Consider the following 14,898-nt stretch of genomic DNA (forward strand, 5'->3'; position numbering starts at 1 on the left):
TGAACATTTCAAAACAAGACATTTCTCCCTGCTCCCCAAGTGAGGTACATCACAATCTTCCCCCCCCCAACTCTCCCGTCTTCCTGCCTTCTTTATTACTCTCCAGGGGACCACCATATTCCCAGTCACCCTGGCTTGCAGCCCAGATGTATCACCATTGACTTGACTGTGATTTCAGACAAGGCAACAGCAAAAATAGACTTAATTAAAAGAGATAAATGGAAAAATTATGTTTTTCAGAAAGGCAACATAGACAGTGATTGAATTTCAATTCTTAAAATATGTGTGCTAAATGACATCACAGCTAAAGACTTAAAGGAAAAACTAAATGAATTATAAAGAGAAATGGACAATAAAAATATAATAATGGATTACCCCAATATAGCCATTTTAACCCTAAATAAATCTTGCCAAACAATAAATAAGAAGTCATGACCTGTATACAATTTTAGAAAATTTAGATATCTTAAACTAGTTTTGAATATTGAATGAGTATTTAAAAGAGTATACATGTTTCTCACCTGGGTTTGAATCTTAGCAAAAATTGATAATATATTTGGATACAAAATCCTCACAAATTCAGAAAACCAGAATTATTATACACATTCTTTAATGACAACAGTGAAAGCCATATTTTTAATGGGCCAGTGAAAAAAAGAGATTAAAGTCCAATGGAGGTTGAACAAATTCTAAAGAATAGGTAACTGAAGAAATTATAGAAATGATAGATGATTTTGTTAAATATGACAATACTAATGCAAAATACCAAATTTTAAGGTGTGGCCAAAGCAGCCCTTAAGAGAAAATGTATTTCTAAAAACAGAGAAAGAAAGGAGCTGGGAGGAGAAAAGAGGAAATAGATGATTTAAAAGAAACATGGGTTAATGGCTGAACAAGTTGTGGAATATGGATGTAATGGAATACTATTGTTCTATAAGAAATTATGAGAAGGTGGATTTTGGAAAAAACCTGGAAAGACTTACATGAACTGATGCTAGGTGAAGTGAGCAGAACCAGCATATTGTTCACAGCAACATTGTGCAATTATCAACTATGACAGACTTAGCTCTTCTCAGCAATACAACGATCCAAGGTAATTGTAAAAGAATCGTGATAGAACCACATCCAGAGAAAGAACTGTGGAGTCTGAATGCAGATTGAAATATACCGAGTTCACTATTTTTGTTTTTCTTTCTTGTGGTTTTTCCGTTTTGTTCTGATTCCTCTTTCAGAATGTGATTAATGTGGAAATATGTTTAGCATGATTGCACAGGTATAACTTTTACATAATTGCTGTCTTGGGGAGGGCAGAGAAAAACGTATAATTCAAAATCTTACAAAAATAAATGTTGAAAAGTATATGTGAAATTGAAAAAATACTATTAAGTTAAAAAAAAGAAAATAAACAACAAAGACAAAAAAACTTTACTCTGACCAAAAATAAATAAATAAATAAATTGATTAATTAATTAATTAATGAGACATGGAAAAAATAGTATGAACAATGATGCAGAGTAAAATGAACAGAGCCAGGGGAAGAACTATAAATTAACAATAATATTGTTTTTAAAAATGCAATTTTTAAAGGTGTAAGAATTCTAATCAACTGAATGACTATCCATAATTCCAGAGGACTGAGGACAAAAGACACCATGGATTTGGGGGGGAAAAGCAGATTTTGGTTAATTTTTAAAATTTCATCGAGGGGCCATTGAGACCAAAGCCTTATTTTGTAGATGAGGAAACTGAAGCAAAGAGAGACAGAGTGACTTGCGCAGAATTACACTAAATTTGTGAGGTGAGATTTGAAATTAAGCCTTCCTTATTCCAAGTCCAGTACTGTATGAATTACACTGTGCTGATTCTCAGATGCAGTAGCAAACATTCCTAGGCAATCTCCTATCCATATGTTATCTAAGCCTGACCTTGCTTACCATCTGAGATGACATGAGGTCAGACATTTTCAGGGGGGTAGAGCCGCACACATAGGACACTTTCAGGATGATGGGAACATAGGTGAAAGACATCCACAAGAAAGTGATTTGAATCCAGGAGTGCAGAGCACAGTGGATTAGCATCTAGCACCTTCAGCTCTCTTATATCTTGTCCCAGTTTTGCTTGTTATCTAGAACATGTAAGATGGCCTAGTTCATTTCTCCAAGTATTCTCTTCACTCAAGATCAGAGGATTTAGAATGGCCTACAATGATGATGGCTTCCATGCCATTCATTTTACAAATGAAGAAACTGAAGCCAGGGATGTGTATTGACAGGGCCAAGGTCACATACTCAATCCCTCTTGTGGTGTATACTGTATAGAAAAGAAAAAACCCTTGGCGGCTATTACGCTGTGGAACAAGGTCCTTGGCAGCTGGACGCTGCGGATTCAAGGAAAAGGGAGCGACAGTCATTACAAATTATCCCTTAGCAGTTTTAGGGCTAAGGTCACCAGGCTTAGTGGGAGATTAGAGATAAGATAGAATAAAGGCTCGGTAATAGAGCATAAGAATAGAAAGGAAAAGGGGCTCGAGCACAAAAGATAGTGTTGCTTTGAAACGGCCACGCACACTTACTTTCAGTTTTGGGAGGCGTGCCTGGGATTGAAAGTATGGGTCAAACACAAAGCGGAATCATAGACAAAGAATGCTATCTAAAACTTTTCAATGAAATAGTGACAGAAAGGAGTTTATTTGTTACAAATAGTCAGCTACAGTAATTTTGGAACATGCTAAAAATATGTCTCACTCCTCCAGAGAATGTGCCATTAGCAACAAAAGTGCCCAGGGTAAATGCGGGGGCTGGAAGAGAGGAAGAAGAAGAGACGAATAGACTATTTGATGAGAAACTTAGAATTGCAGGAGAGGATGAGGTGAAAGATGTGTATTCCCTTTCTCTTAAACAACAGAAGTGGAGAAAGCTCATTCTCTAAAGGAGTTGTCTGCTTTGTGTAGGGGATTTATGAACTCTCTGAACCGAGAGTCTCTCTGTCATTATGTTATCTGTTCTATGTGAGTATCTGTGTGTATGTGTGTAATCTGAAACCTTTTGCAGCCAGCTAGCTTTCTCCCCTTTCCCCCCTCCCTAATACCAGCCTCCTCCCAGGAGCAGGTGGATGGGGATAGAAGGAGAGAAAAAATATTTTATTATTTAGGTTTTATGATTTGTAAAAGGCAAGTAAGTTTAAGCATGTAGGAGAAAGGAGTATGTGTAGCAAGCATAAGGAAGGTATAATTTATTTGCACAGTGTGATTAGAGGTTTTGAAAGTAAAAAGGTTTGGAAACTTTTTGAGAATTGTTAGGAAAAAATTATTTCCTTTTTGCATTCTAAAGCTCTGGCCAAAGCTTTGGGTGTAAAATTGAAAGATTATCAAGATAAGTTGTTGGAAAATATTCTCTTCCTTTCTCTCGCATTCCAACCCTGGCCAAGTTGGGGTGTGAGAGACAGAATGAGAATAGTGAATAGGAGATATTAATGAAAAGTTTTTTTTAATGTATTTGGAACGCAATCAAAAGATAATTTAGCTCATTCAAATCAGTAATATGTTTCAAGTTTTAAAAATCTAGTATTGTTACAAATTGGTAAACTTTTGTATTGTGTTGTGCTATGTCAAACAATTTTTAATAATTTAGATTCTATTAAAATGTGAATTAAAGACTGAAAGATAGGGGAAAGCTGTGTAAAAAACAGCTAAATTATTTTATCAAGTCCAGTTAATTTTGTCTCATAATGTTTTATAACTGTCAATTAGAAAATCAGGTATTTCCATCTTTACCTGTAATTAAAGAATAGTTTATAGCTAAAACAAGTTGACTATCACTTATGAAAATTACCAGATTGTTAATTAAGTTATTTGATTTTAATGTTAAATGTTTTAATGTTAAATGTTAATGTTTTAATGTTAAAACCTAGAATTTTTAATTACTTATGAGTGAAAAGGAGGGGCACAAGGCAATTCCCTCTACTTTGTAAATTTGCCTGGGCTCCTGGTAACTATCTGTTGGGCAAGGTCATCTGTCCTGAGGAAAAATCAAAAAAAAAAAAAAAAGAAAGAAAAGAAAAGAAGAAAAAAAGAACTTGTTAGGATTATGCAGTTCTTAAACAATGAACTTAACTTGCTGAGAAATTGCAACTTTATATATAATAGATAGAAATGATTTCTAATAATTGGCTTTTTTACCAGAACAAGTTTAAATTTCTGACTTTTTTTTTTAAGGCAACTGGGGTTAAGTGACTTGCCCAGAGTCACACAGCTAGTAAGTGTTAAGTTTTGGTCTGAGGCCGGATTTGAACTCAGGTCCTCCTGACTTCAGGGCCGGTGCTCTATCCAGTGTGCCAACTAGCTGCCCCCAGAACAAGTTTAAATTTGAAAAAGAAAGATGTTAAGTGAAATCTCTTATGTATGTGTGTCCTACTAAATCTTTGTTACTTATTACAACTCCATGGGAGTAAAATTAACTATATCTGGCTTTAAGCCATGATTAGTAAAACTTGCTATTTAAGGCAAAAGATTCTTACGACTATAACTAACTGTTTTGAGTTTTAATTTGGGTATAGTCATCTCTATTAAATTAGTATTTGAAGTTTTCCTATTATGTTCCTTTAAGAAGGAATGTTTTCTACCATGTGCAAAAATTTTGTTCATCACACTATTAAACTTGTTAGGCAGAGATATTCCCAGAAAAAAATAATTTATTATATGGATGATAAATTTTACAGTTGTTCTATTTACTAGCGAACTCTCCTTATTAATGGGTGAGCTTTAACAAGCTCTTCAGTCTCAAAGATTTATAATTACTCCTGATAAGGCACAAAAGAAAGCACCCTTTGCTTACTTTGGACATATTGTTTCACAGCCCACAGTTAGACCCCCAAAATATTACAAAATGGGCAAGATTCTTTAAAAACTCTTAAAGATACTAATTAGCTTTAGCCTGCCTAGTAGATCACCACTAATAAATTATTTTAAGATGAATTTAAACTAAGTGAAATAATAGATAGCTGAAACTCAATTAATTCCCTTTAATTTGTGGAGGCACAATATTTTACATCTTAGGGGATCTGTTATTAAGTTTGGGTGGAACAGTGGCTTTTGACAAAAAGGAAGCATTTTACAGTAAAGCAATTAGTTGAACAAGACTTTTAAAAGGACACATAGAACTCTTTACAAATTCTTGGAATTCACCTCTTTTTGTTATTAAAATGAAGTCAGCGAAATGGAGGGTGCTTCATGACCTCTGAGCTATTAATGAAGTCTCCCTTCACCCATTATGAATTCTGTTTCCTAGCCTTTGATAGTTATTGATTTAAAAGATTGCTTTTTTACTATTCCACTGCAAGAAGCTGACAAATGTTGTTTTGCTTTTTTACCCAGTGTTAATGCAGAACACCCTGCAACCACGTTTCAATAGAAAGTCCTTCCTCAAGGCATGAAAAATAGCCCTACAATGTGTCAAAATTTTGTTAATAAAGCTATACAACCAATTAGGAAAAAATTTCTCAATGCAAAAATAATACATTATATAGTGACATACTTTGTAGCTGTTCCACTAAAAAACAAACTCACACATTTATTACCTTAGCTTCAATTAGCTGTACAAGAATATGGGCTTATTATAGCCCCAGAAAAAGTTTAAGAAAAATCTCCATTTCCCTACCTAGGTCATATGGTCACCAAAACAAGAGTAAAACAATAAAAAAAAATACACTTATGCCTTGATTCTTTAAAAACATTTTATGATTTTCAAAATGCTCTTAGAGGATATTAATTGGCTTCGACCAGCACTCTAAATTAGTACAGAACACTTGTGTAATTTCTTTTTTACACTTAGAGGAGATCCTAATCTAAATTCCCCTAGGACATTAACTCCTGAAGCAAAACAGGAGCTTTATTTAGTCGAACAGAAAAATTCCTGAAGCTCAACTCACCCGTATTTCTTTAAATGAAGAGGTACCAGGTGGTATTCTTAGTACTCCAGTGTCCCCTACAATTTTTAACTTACAGGAAATTTACTTTCTGTCATTAATCAACCTTATAATAAAAGACAAATTAGGCACTCTTGTTTCCTCTTTAGAGGATTGACAAATTGCTATTACTATTTCTTCTGGTCATATTGATATTGATAATTACTTATTTCTTAAGATACTAATCTTTTTAACCAATTATTCACAGGTATTTCAAAAAGATTGTTAAATTTAACCCCATTCCTTCAGCACCCATGACATTCACCGAAGGGTTAAGTACAGGTATAGCAGGATATTATAAGCCTATTAATGTTGTTTCTGATAACGAGTAATCTGTTTATGTCTCTCAAAATATAGAGACTGTAAAGTTAAAATTTATTACTCACACACAATTATACACTGAAAGCAATGCCATTATTGATTCTTAACTACAATGCTGGCACTTAATTTTTATTAAGCTTTTATTGAGCCTTTTATTAACTATATTCTGCCAATACAACAATCTTAACAGTAGAAAGGATAACATTTTGTGACTATTTTTGAATAAACTCCTACAGTATTAGAAACATACTATAAAGAATAATGATTATTTTTTAATTAATAGCCTGTCTGAAATGTTTCGAGAGGCTTTTCTCCCAAACATATTTGACAGCTGGATATAACTTATATGCCTTCTTTTGAAAAGCTTTCTTATATTCATGTTATAATGGATATTTTTTCTTCTTTCATTTTTGCCGCTTTACAAACAAGAAGAACAATGAAACTTGTGATCAATCATATTTTACAAGCCTTCACAATTATGAGTATACTTAAACAAATTAAAACAGATAATGCTCCTGAGAAGCTTCCATTAGCAAAACATTTTTTCCTTTTATACTTTTTATAACATTTCTCTGATCACAAACATTTTACATAATTAAAAACAAAGATATTAAAATTATTCTTTTTAAACAAGAAAAGGTGGATTCTGGGCTATTACCCCACATTGATAATTAGTTATTAATTCTTGACAATTGGCTATTAATTTTTATAATTGGCTATTAATTTTCTAAATATTAACAAAGATGAGTACACTCCAGCCTAAAAACATCCAGAGGCCCGGATCCATTACTGGATCCATTACTAATGAGGGCATGAGGGTGTGCTTGTATTTTTTTCAGATAACTTTGATAAACCTGTCCGGATACCGGAGAAAGATGTCGGAGTGTATATAACAACTCACAGCTTGAATACAGAGTATGAGAATTCGGGGAAAGCACAGAAGGAGCCAATCTACAGTGACAAGTTGCCTTCCCACATGGGGTCCAGTGAAAGCTCCCTCTCATCGAGTAAGGGAAGACTCCCGAACTTGTATTTTTAACAATAGTAGCTTTACTTTCTGCTAAAGTGTGTCATGTACAGAGTGCTCAGCACTGGACTTATTTTCCTCTTCCACCCTGGATGCAACCCCTCACATATATGGACAAATTGGGACTATACATATACTAATAACACCTGTATATTCAGAAGACAAGAAGATCCCTATCTCCAGGACAAAGTCAATGTTGCACTTACCCTCAGATCTCTAGCATCCAGGACCACCTATATGTTTTTCAAAATTTAGCAACAATATTGAATCTTGTCTTTTTCTTGTTAAATCAGTTTTTAATACCAGTTTGTCTAATGGATATGTAAATTTTACTCAATCCAATGCTACTTTTGAATAGAATGTTATTTGTGTCAATTATACTCTCAAACAATGTATTGATAATAATGACTATATTGTACTTTTGGTAGGACAATCATCTTTTGCTATTTTCCTACCAACATTTCACACGGATAGTTCCAGAATTCTGGTGAACATGTTCTTCAAATTATTACTTCCTCCTTAAGTCAATCAAAACAAATTATTGGTCTCCTTATTATTGGTTTAATCATTGTTGCTTCTTTTATTGTATCTACTACTGTTTCATCTATTGTGCTACAATCTGAAATCTAAACTGCATAATTTGTATATGACTTAGCAAAAAATATATGTTTAGTACTTAATGCACAAGAAGCTATTGATATATTGTATAAAGTCAATTTATTAGAACAATCAACATTGTATTTAGCAGATAAGTTAGAACCCTTGAAAACAAGGTTGCTATTGCAATATGATTATAGATATTCATATATTTATATTACCTGCTACCCTATGATGCTTCAGATCCTAATATCTCATGAGATAAGACAAGTGCCCACCTGTTGGGGGCCTGGCACAATTCTAATATTACCTTCAATATTAATACCCCTCATGATATTACTGCCAATTTTGAACTGCTTAGTATGCTAATAATTGGTCTGTGGTTTTACAACATCAAATTAAAATAGATGCTATGATGCAACAAGAATTGGATGTTTTAGAGCAGTCAGTGATAGCTTTAGGAAGACAAATAGGACTATTAACAACATACTTCAATTTGAAATATGATTTTATCTGTGTAACTCCATATGTGTATTCAAATTTCACTAATGTTAAGGCAATCATTGAACAAATATTAAATAAGCTCCAGGGTGCATGGCACTCTGAAAATATTACATGGGAAATTAGCCAATTATCCAAAATACAACATGAAGTAGCTGAATCTCATATTGATGGTATTGATCCTGAAGATATTGCAAACAAATTGTTAATTTGGATAGATCAACTTAATCCTTTTAAAAATGTATTTAGCTTGCTATTGTATTTTCTACTTTGGCTATGTTTTGTGTTAATTTTGTGTTTCTTCTTTCCCTGTCTCTTAAGATAGCTCACCACAGCTTAGGCGAGATTCATGCATTTTCTTGGGCAGTGTTATTCATCATACTGTGTTTCATCACCTCAAGCTGCTTGCAAAATTGAAAGGGGGAATTTGTTGAGGGCCGGCTCTAGTGCTAGTTGCTCAGTGCTGGCAACACTAGGCATGTTGGCAAAATGCATAAGACACAACATCTGGAGCTAGGAAGACCAATGCATTTTATTCCTACCATACCTGTGAACTACTTCAAATCTGTTTTCTCAAAATCTAGAGTACAGTCAGATTATATTTGAGGTTTTTGTAGTTCAATTTTAAAGTAAAAGATTTTATAACATCAAGTTATACATTCTCCTATCCTGTTACTTGATATTACAATATATTTTCAAATATTAGCAAAGATTCTGATCAATTTAACATGAATGTACATTATGATATCAAAAGTATAGCTTAAGTACTTTTATAACATTTTAAATCATTATAAGACCCATGTGGAACTTTACATTCTGACAAAAAAAAAATCTTTTTGAAGTATAATTCTTTTACAACTGAATAAAAAACCACACTACCTATATCTTTACAGTACAAGATACAATCAAACATACCCAAATTACAATAGGAAAAGTTTACAGGGGAAAAAAAACCACATAAATCATTCTTTTAGACAAATGAAGGGGAGTGAAGGAGTTTTATTTCTAAGAATCACTTAATGCAGCAAGTTAACTATAGCTTGGGTTTGTTTTTTTTAATAAATGTTTTAAAAGATTAAACAACACTCCACAGTGTTTAGAAAAACACTTTCTTTGACCTAGGGAAACAATAAAGAAATAAATACATGTTTATCACTTAAGAGTTAAGTAAACTCTTGTGTTTCATAATTTCCACTTGAGTGATAGTCATGCAACAGGAAAGGATGTCAGAAGTGAGAAGACATTTTTAATTATTTCCTCTTCTTGAAAATAAACATCCATGGTAAAATTATGAGACATATAAAACACATTTAATATAATACATTTTGTAAATCTGACTACCTTTTAATTTGCCTGGGGCTATTTTCCCCTCAAGGAATATATATTATAAAATGCAATGATACATCTTGTCTCTCTTATTTTCAAAGTAACAATATCTCAGAAGAGCAGGGGAAGACAGATACACCTCCCCCCTTTTTTTATTTCTTCTTCCCCTCATTGCATATGTGGTGGGTTATATTTGTGGAATATGACTTATACTGTCTGAGTCAATAAAGATGTTAATTAGAGGGGTTTTTTTTTTTGGCTGAGGCAGTCAGGATTATGTGACTTGCCCAGGGTCACACAGCTAGTAAGTATCAAATATCTGAGGCCAGAGTTGAACTCAGGTCTTCGGGGCTCAAAGGCCGCTACTTGGGTTATATTTGTGGAACGTAACTTACACTGTCTGAATCAACAAAGGTGTTAATTGGATTTCTTGAACTGCTTTCTCTTTTTATTCCTTGTTATGAGGAATGCTTCTTTGTATAGGGAAAGGGAAATATATATTTGTGCAGGGAAAGGCAATGCAAAAACAAACAAATCAATAACATTTGAGAATACAACCTAGAATTTTGTGCGATGATAAAAGCACTCACTGAGACTATGAGAAGAGTTAGATGGCACAGTCCACAGAGTGGGTCAGCAGGACTAGAGTTCAAATTTGGCCTTAAACTTTTATTAGCTCTGTGACTCAGGGCAAGTCATTTAACCTTGTTTAAAGTTCAGTTTTCTTACCCCTAAATTGAGCCAGAGAAGGCAATGGCAAACAACTCCAGCATCTTTGCAAAGAAAACCCCAAACGGGGTTAGGAAGAATTGAACAGGACTGAACAGCATGGCACCACAATTTCCTGATCCTGTTCTCTTCTGTTTTTTGAAAAAAACATTCCTGTTTCTCCTGTTGTTCCTCTCCCGTTGTTCATGATCTTGCAACATCACAGTCACAGGCTCAGCAATTGTTATCTGTCAGTTCTTTCAGAAGTAAGGGATCAAGTAGGGGCAGCCAGGTGGTGCAGTGGACCAATGACATCCGAGGGTGAAAAAGATTTTCTTTTTAATCTCAATGTAGGTTTCATCATACACAGTGTTTCCACTATCTAAGAGGCAGTGAGTCAAATGAACTATTTTTTTCTAAGTCCTATTCAGTATTCCATGCTACCTTAACACAGAATATTCTTCAATGGTCCTTTGTGCTATCTTTGAGGTACGTAGCATGCCTATTTTTTTCCCAAAGAGAGGCTGAACTAGTTTTGAGTTCTTTTATTAAGTTTTCTGATCTAAAGACTTTTATTAAGCTTTAAAAAAATTGATTTCTTCTCCCTCTGCCATCTTAAGTAAAAAAGAGAGAAAAAAACCCCTACTTTTCCCTTCAACCAACCCATTGCACTCTGCATGGTTGAAAAAAAATCTCAGAATCAGCTAACATAGTGCCCTTGGTGGTATAAGATACATTCAGCACCCTTAAAAGCCCTTTCTACTAAGAGTTGGGAGGAGTATTTCATCTATCTGTTTTATGATGGAATTCTGAAATGACTCCTTAGCACTTTTTCTTTTTCAATGAACAGGATTTGCAGTTTCTAAACCAGATATGATCTACCAGATGGAAAGAATGGAATCACCTTGGATGTCAGAGGCAGATATTCAAAGAAGCAACTTTCCAGGTGACTACATAAAAATGAACCAGATGAGTCATTGCAAAATACTGATGTGTTGTTCATTTTAGGTCAAAGCTCTTGTAAAATGTTGAACAAAGTAGTTTATCAAAGTTTCTCACGCCTGTTAAGAGGAGCTGAGACTTTAAAAAATTCATTTTTTTACCTCAAAAAGTTACTCTTACTGTGTATCTCCTTACTGAAATGTACCTCTACTCTCAAAGAAATTTGTTGCCTCAGTACAAGGCAGTTATTTCTATTCTGTTCATTGAAGATTATCTTACCATAAGCAGGCATTCTCCTGCCTCACTTGCATGAATTCATTCTCCCTTTTAAAATGTGCACATTGCTTAAGGTATAAAGTAATGTACTCCTTTTGCTTCTGAGTTCTCTTCCATAATTCCTTATGTTTTCTTTTTATGATTATGTTCCTTTGATGCTGTTATTTTTTAAAATACTTAATCCTAATCTAATTCCTCTTTCTTCAGTTTATCATGTTATATATCATCCTATTTTTCTTTATGTTCTGAAATTATGTTTATAAAGGCATAACAACATGTTTATATGACAGGGCTTGTGTGGCCATAACTCCAGTATTGGACCTATAGGTTTTCATTACTTCGCTGTTTCACAAAAAGTTGTGAAAAATTTAGAGCATTCTTTGTTTTTGGTAACATTTTAAGGATGCAGACCTAGCAGTGGGACCATTGTGTCAAATGATATGAACAGTTTTGTACCACTAGCTAAAATTGCTGTGTTACTTTTAAGAAAAATGGCAGCAGTAGCTTAAATACCAATTTCAACATCACTGCCAAAATTTATCATTTTAAAGAAGTTTTGCTAATCTAATGGCTATTTATTGGTACTTCCTAATTGTTTTCATTTTAATTTCTTTGATTACCAGAGGTTCAGTACTGTTTCAGTCAATTAATAATTTCTCTTGTCAAAAATACCTGTATGTCTTACTCTTATGAATCTCAATCAATTCCTTACAAAGTAGATATGTTGGATTTTTAGAGGAAATTTATGGCAACAATTGTCACATTTTTTCCCTCATATTTCTCCTTTATTCTGTTTACTTCATGTATCTATGTCTCCCCCTTAAACTGTTCAGTCTTTTCCTTTCCTATTTTCACCTCAAAGGGTAAGGAAATATGATATGATATGATATGATATTATATCATAAGTCATCTGTTTTTTTTCTGAATAGTCTTATCCTATTCAAATATCAGCCAATGAAAGTTGGATAAGGGTTCATTCATCCCCCTCTGGTAATTTTATCTCAAATGAATTCATTTACATAGGTTACCTTTGAGTCATCAAACTTTCACATAAGATAAATTGATCCTTAGTGAGTAGTGAAACTAGGGAGAACGCAAGAGAACAGCTCTAAAATCTTTGAACGACTAAGAACCTTGGGAAAGGGTTAAAAAAAAAAAGGCCAGTTTAATCAGCTCTTTATTCTTCCTTTCAGAGAGCAGAGAATTTACCGGAGAGAAATCTCCTGAATGTAATGAACGTGGGAAGGCCTTCAGAAGTAATTCATGACTTACAGTGCATCAGAGAATTCGTATTGGAGATATTCTTTATGAATATAAGGAGTGTGGGAAAGCTTTTCTCTACTACTCAGAATTTGTTCATTATAAAAGAATTCATAATGGACAGAAACCTTATGAATGTAGTGAATGTGGACAGGCCTTCAAAAGTAAGGGACATCACACTGAGCATCAGAAAATTCATACTGGAGACTTTCTTTATGAATGTAAGGAGTGTAGGAAGGTTTCACAACTCAGGTCTTATCAATATCAAAAAATTCATAGTGAAGAGAAACTTATGAATGTTGTGAATGTATGGAGGCCTCAGAAGTAAGACACTATTTTCTGTGCACCAGAGGATTCATGCTGGAGAGATGCTTTACAAATGTAAGGTGTGTGGGAAGCTTTTCTTTACAACTCAGAACTTACGCCATCAAAGAGTTCACACTGGAGAGAACCTTATGAATGTTGTGAATGTGGGAAGGCCTTCAGGATTAAGACACAACTTACTCTGCATCAGAAAATTCATATTGGAGATATTCTTTTTGAATGGAAGGAGTGTGGGAAGGATTTCCCATATAACTCAGGACTTATTTGACATTAAAATTCACTGTAGAGAAATCTTATCAGTGTACTGTATGTGGCAAGAACTTCATGAGTAAGTCACAGCTTACTGTGCATCAGAGAATTCATACTGGAGAGAAAACTTAGGAATGTAGTCAATGTCAGAAGGCTTTCAGACAAAGACACATTACTGTATGTTAGAAAATTCACATCGAGACATTCTTTATAAGTGTAAGGAGTGTGGAAAGGCCATCCCCTACAGCTCATATTTACTTGACATCAAAGTGTTCATATTGGAAAGAGACCTTATAAATGTAATAAATGTGGGAAGATCTTGAGAGAGAGGATACCATTACTCAACACCAAAGAATTCATTCAAGAAACAAACCTTAAGAGTGTAATGCATGTAGGAGGCCTTTGGCTGAGGACACTACTTTATGTCCATCAGAGAATTCACACTAGAGTGAGTCTTCATGAATGTAAGAAGTGTGGGAAGATTCCCCCAGCTAACTAGACTGTGATTCTGAGTCCCTAGATGCAGTTCAGAGAGTCCTTATTTAGGCTTCATGGGAAAAGAGAACTCTGACCTCTTAAGGGGCAAAGATTTAGTGTTATCCTCCCATGGACCTTCAGGGAGCGAAAGGTTATGCTGGTCGAGCAGAGGTTACTGCTAGTAATATTGGGAGAGCCTTAGTATGAATTTTGATCCCGGGTAATCCTGGGCATATGATATGCAGGATGCTTGGGGATGACCTCTTGGCCAGGAGGTGAGCCTGAGCCTAATGAGCGATGAATAATTACTGACGGTGCTTGAGGAATATATCATAATCTGAGCTGTGTTCCTGATGTTGCTGGTGCTGCTTCTGCTCATAGTCATTTCGGTAGCCAGTGTGGACCATAAAGGCTTGGAATTATAACTAATAATTGATACAAATACAGGGAAGTCAATTCAACCTTGAAATGTACAACCAGTTCTTATATTCCTAAATTGACATATAATGCTAGCTAATGTTCATGGGGTCCTTTCTAGTTTATATTATACAGGATGCCCCAGAAGTCTTTGCGCATCTAAATGTTATGAAAACTTGAATTGTATTATGTTTAATCTTCCTCAAACAGTAAAATCTGATGATTATGAAAACAGGAGACATCCTCCAAAGGATTTATATTATAATTAATATCAAATGATCATTTCTGCTTGGTCCAAACTATCCAAGCCCAGGTCTTACATGAAGTGTGGAGATACTGAAAGTTTTCTAGATCAATCTTATCACATAGATTCAAGACACAAAGGACACGGTCCTTAGTGCTCTCCAGTGTCAGAGAGAGCAAGTCACTATATTGGCGGCTCGACTGTAGGAATAGCCCTGAAACCTGCCTGTGTGCAGGGGCAGGGACCACCACTGCCACGCTCCTCCTCT

General features: G+C 34.5%; 1 long non-coding RNA gene across 1 annotated transcript in view; it reads left to right on the top strand.

The window, feature by feature from the left end:
- LOC110204692 (uncharacterized) overlaps positions 1–13,149 on the top strand; it is a 22,810-nt gene extending 9,661 nt beyond the window's left edge. The window contains exons 3-4 of the long non-coding RNA XR_013484445.1: positions 11,292–11,387; positions 12,853–13,149. This is a non-coding gene — a long non-coding RNA (uncharacterized LOC110204692). The remainder of the gene's footprint in view (positions 1–11,291; positions 11,388–12,852) is intronic.
- Positions 13,150–14,898: the final 1,749 nt, after the last annotated feature.

Source organism: Phascolarctos cinereus, unplaced genomic scaffold, assembly GCF_003287225.1.
Source record: "Phascolarctos cinereus isolate Bilbo 61053 unplaced genomic scaffold, phaCin_HiC Scaffold_2;HRSCAF=192, whole genome shotgun sequence".
NCBI classification, from domain to species: Eukaryota; Metazoa; Chordata; class Mammalia; order Diprotodontia; family Phascolarctidae; genus Phascolarctos; species Phascolarctos cinereus.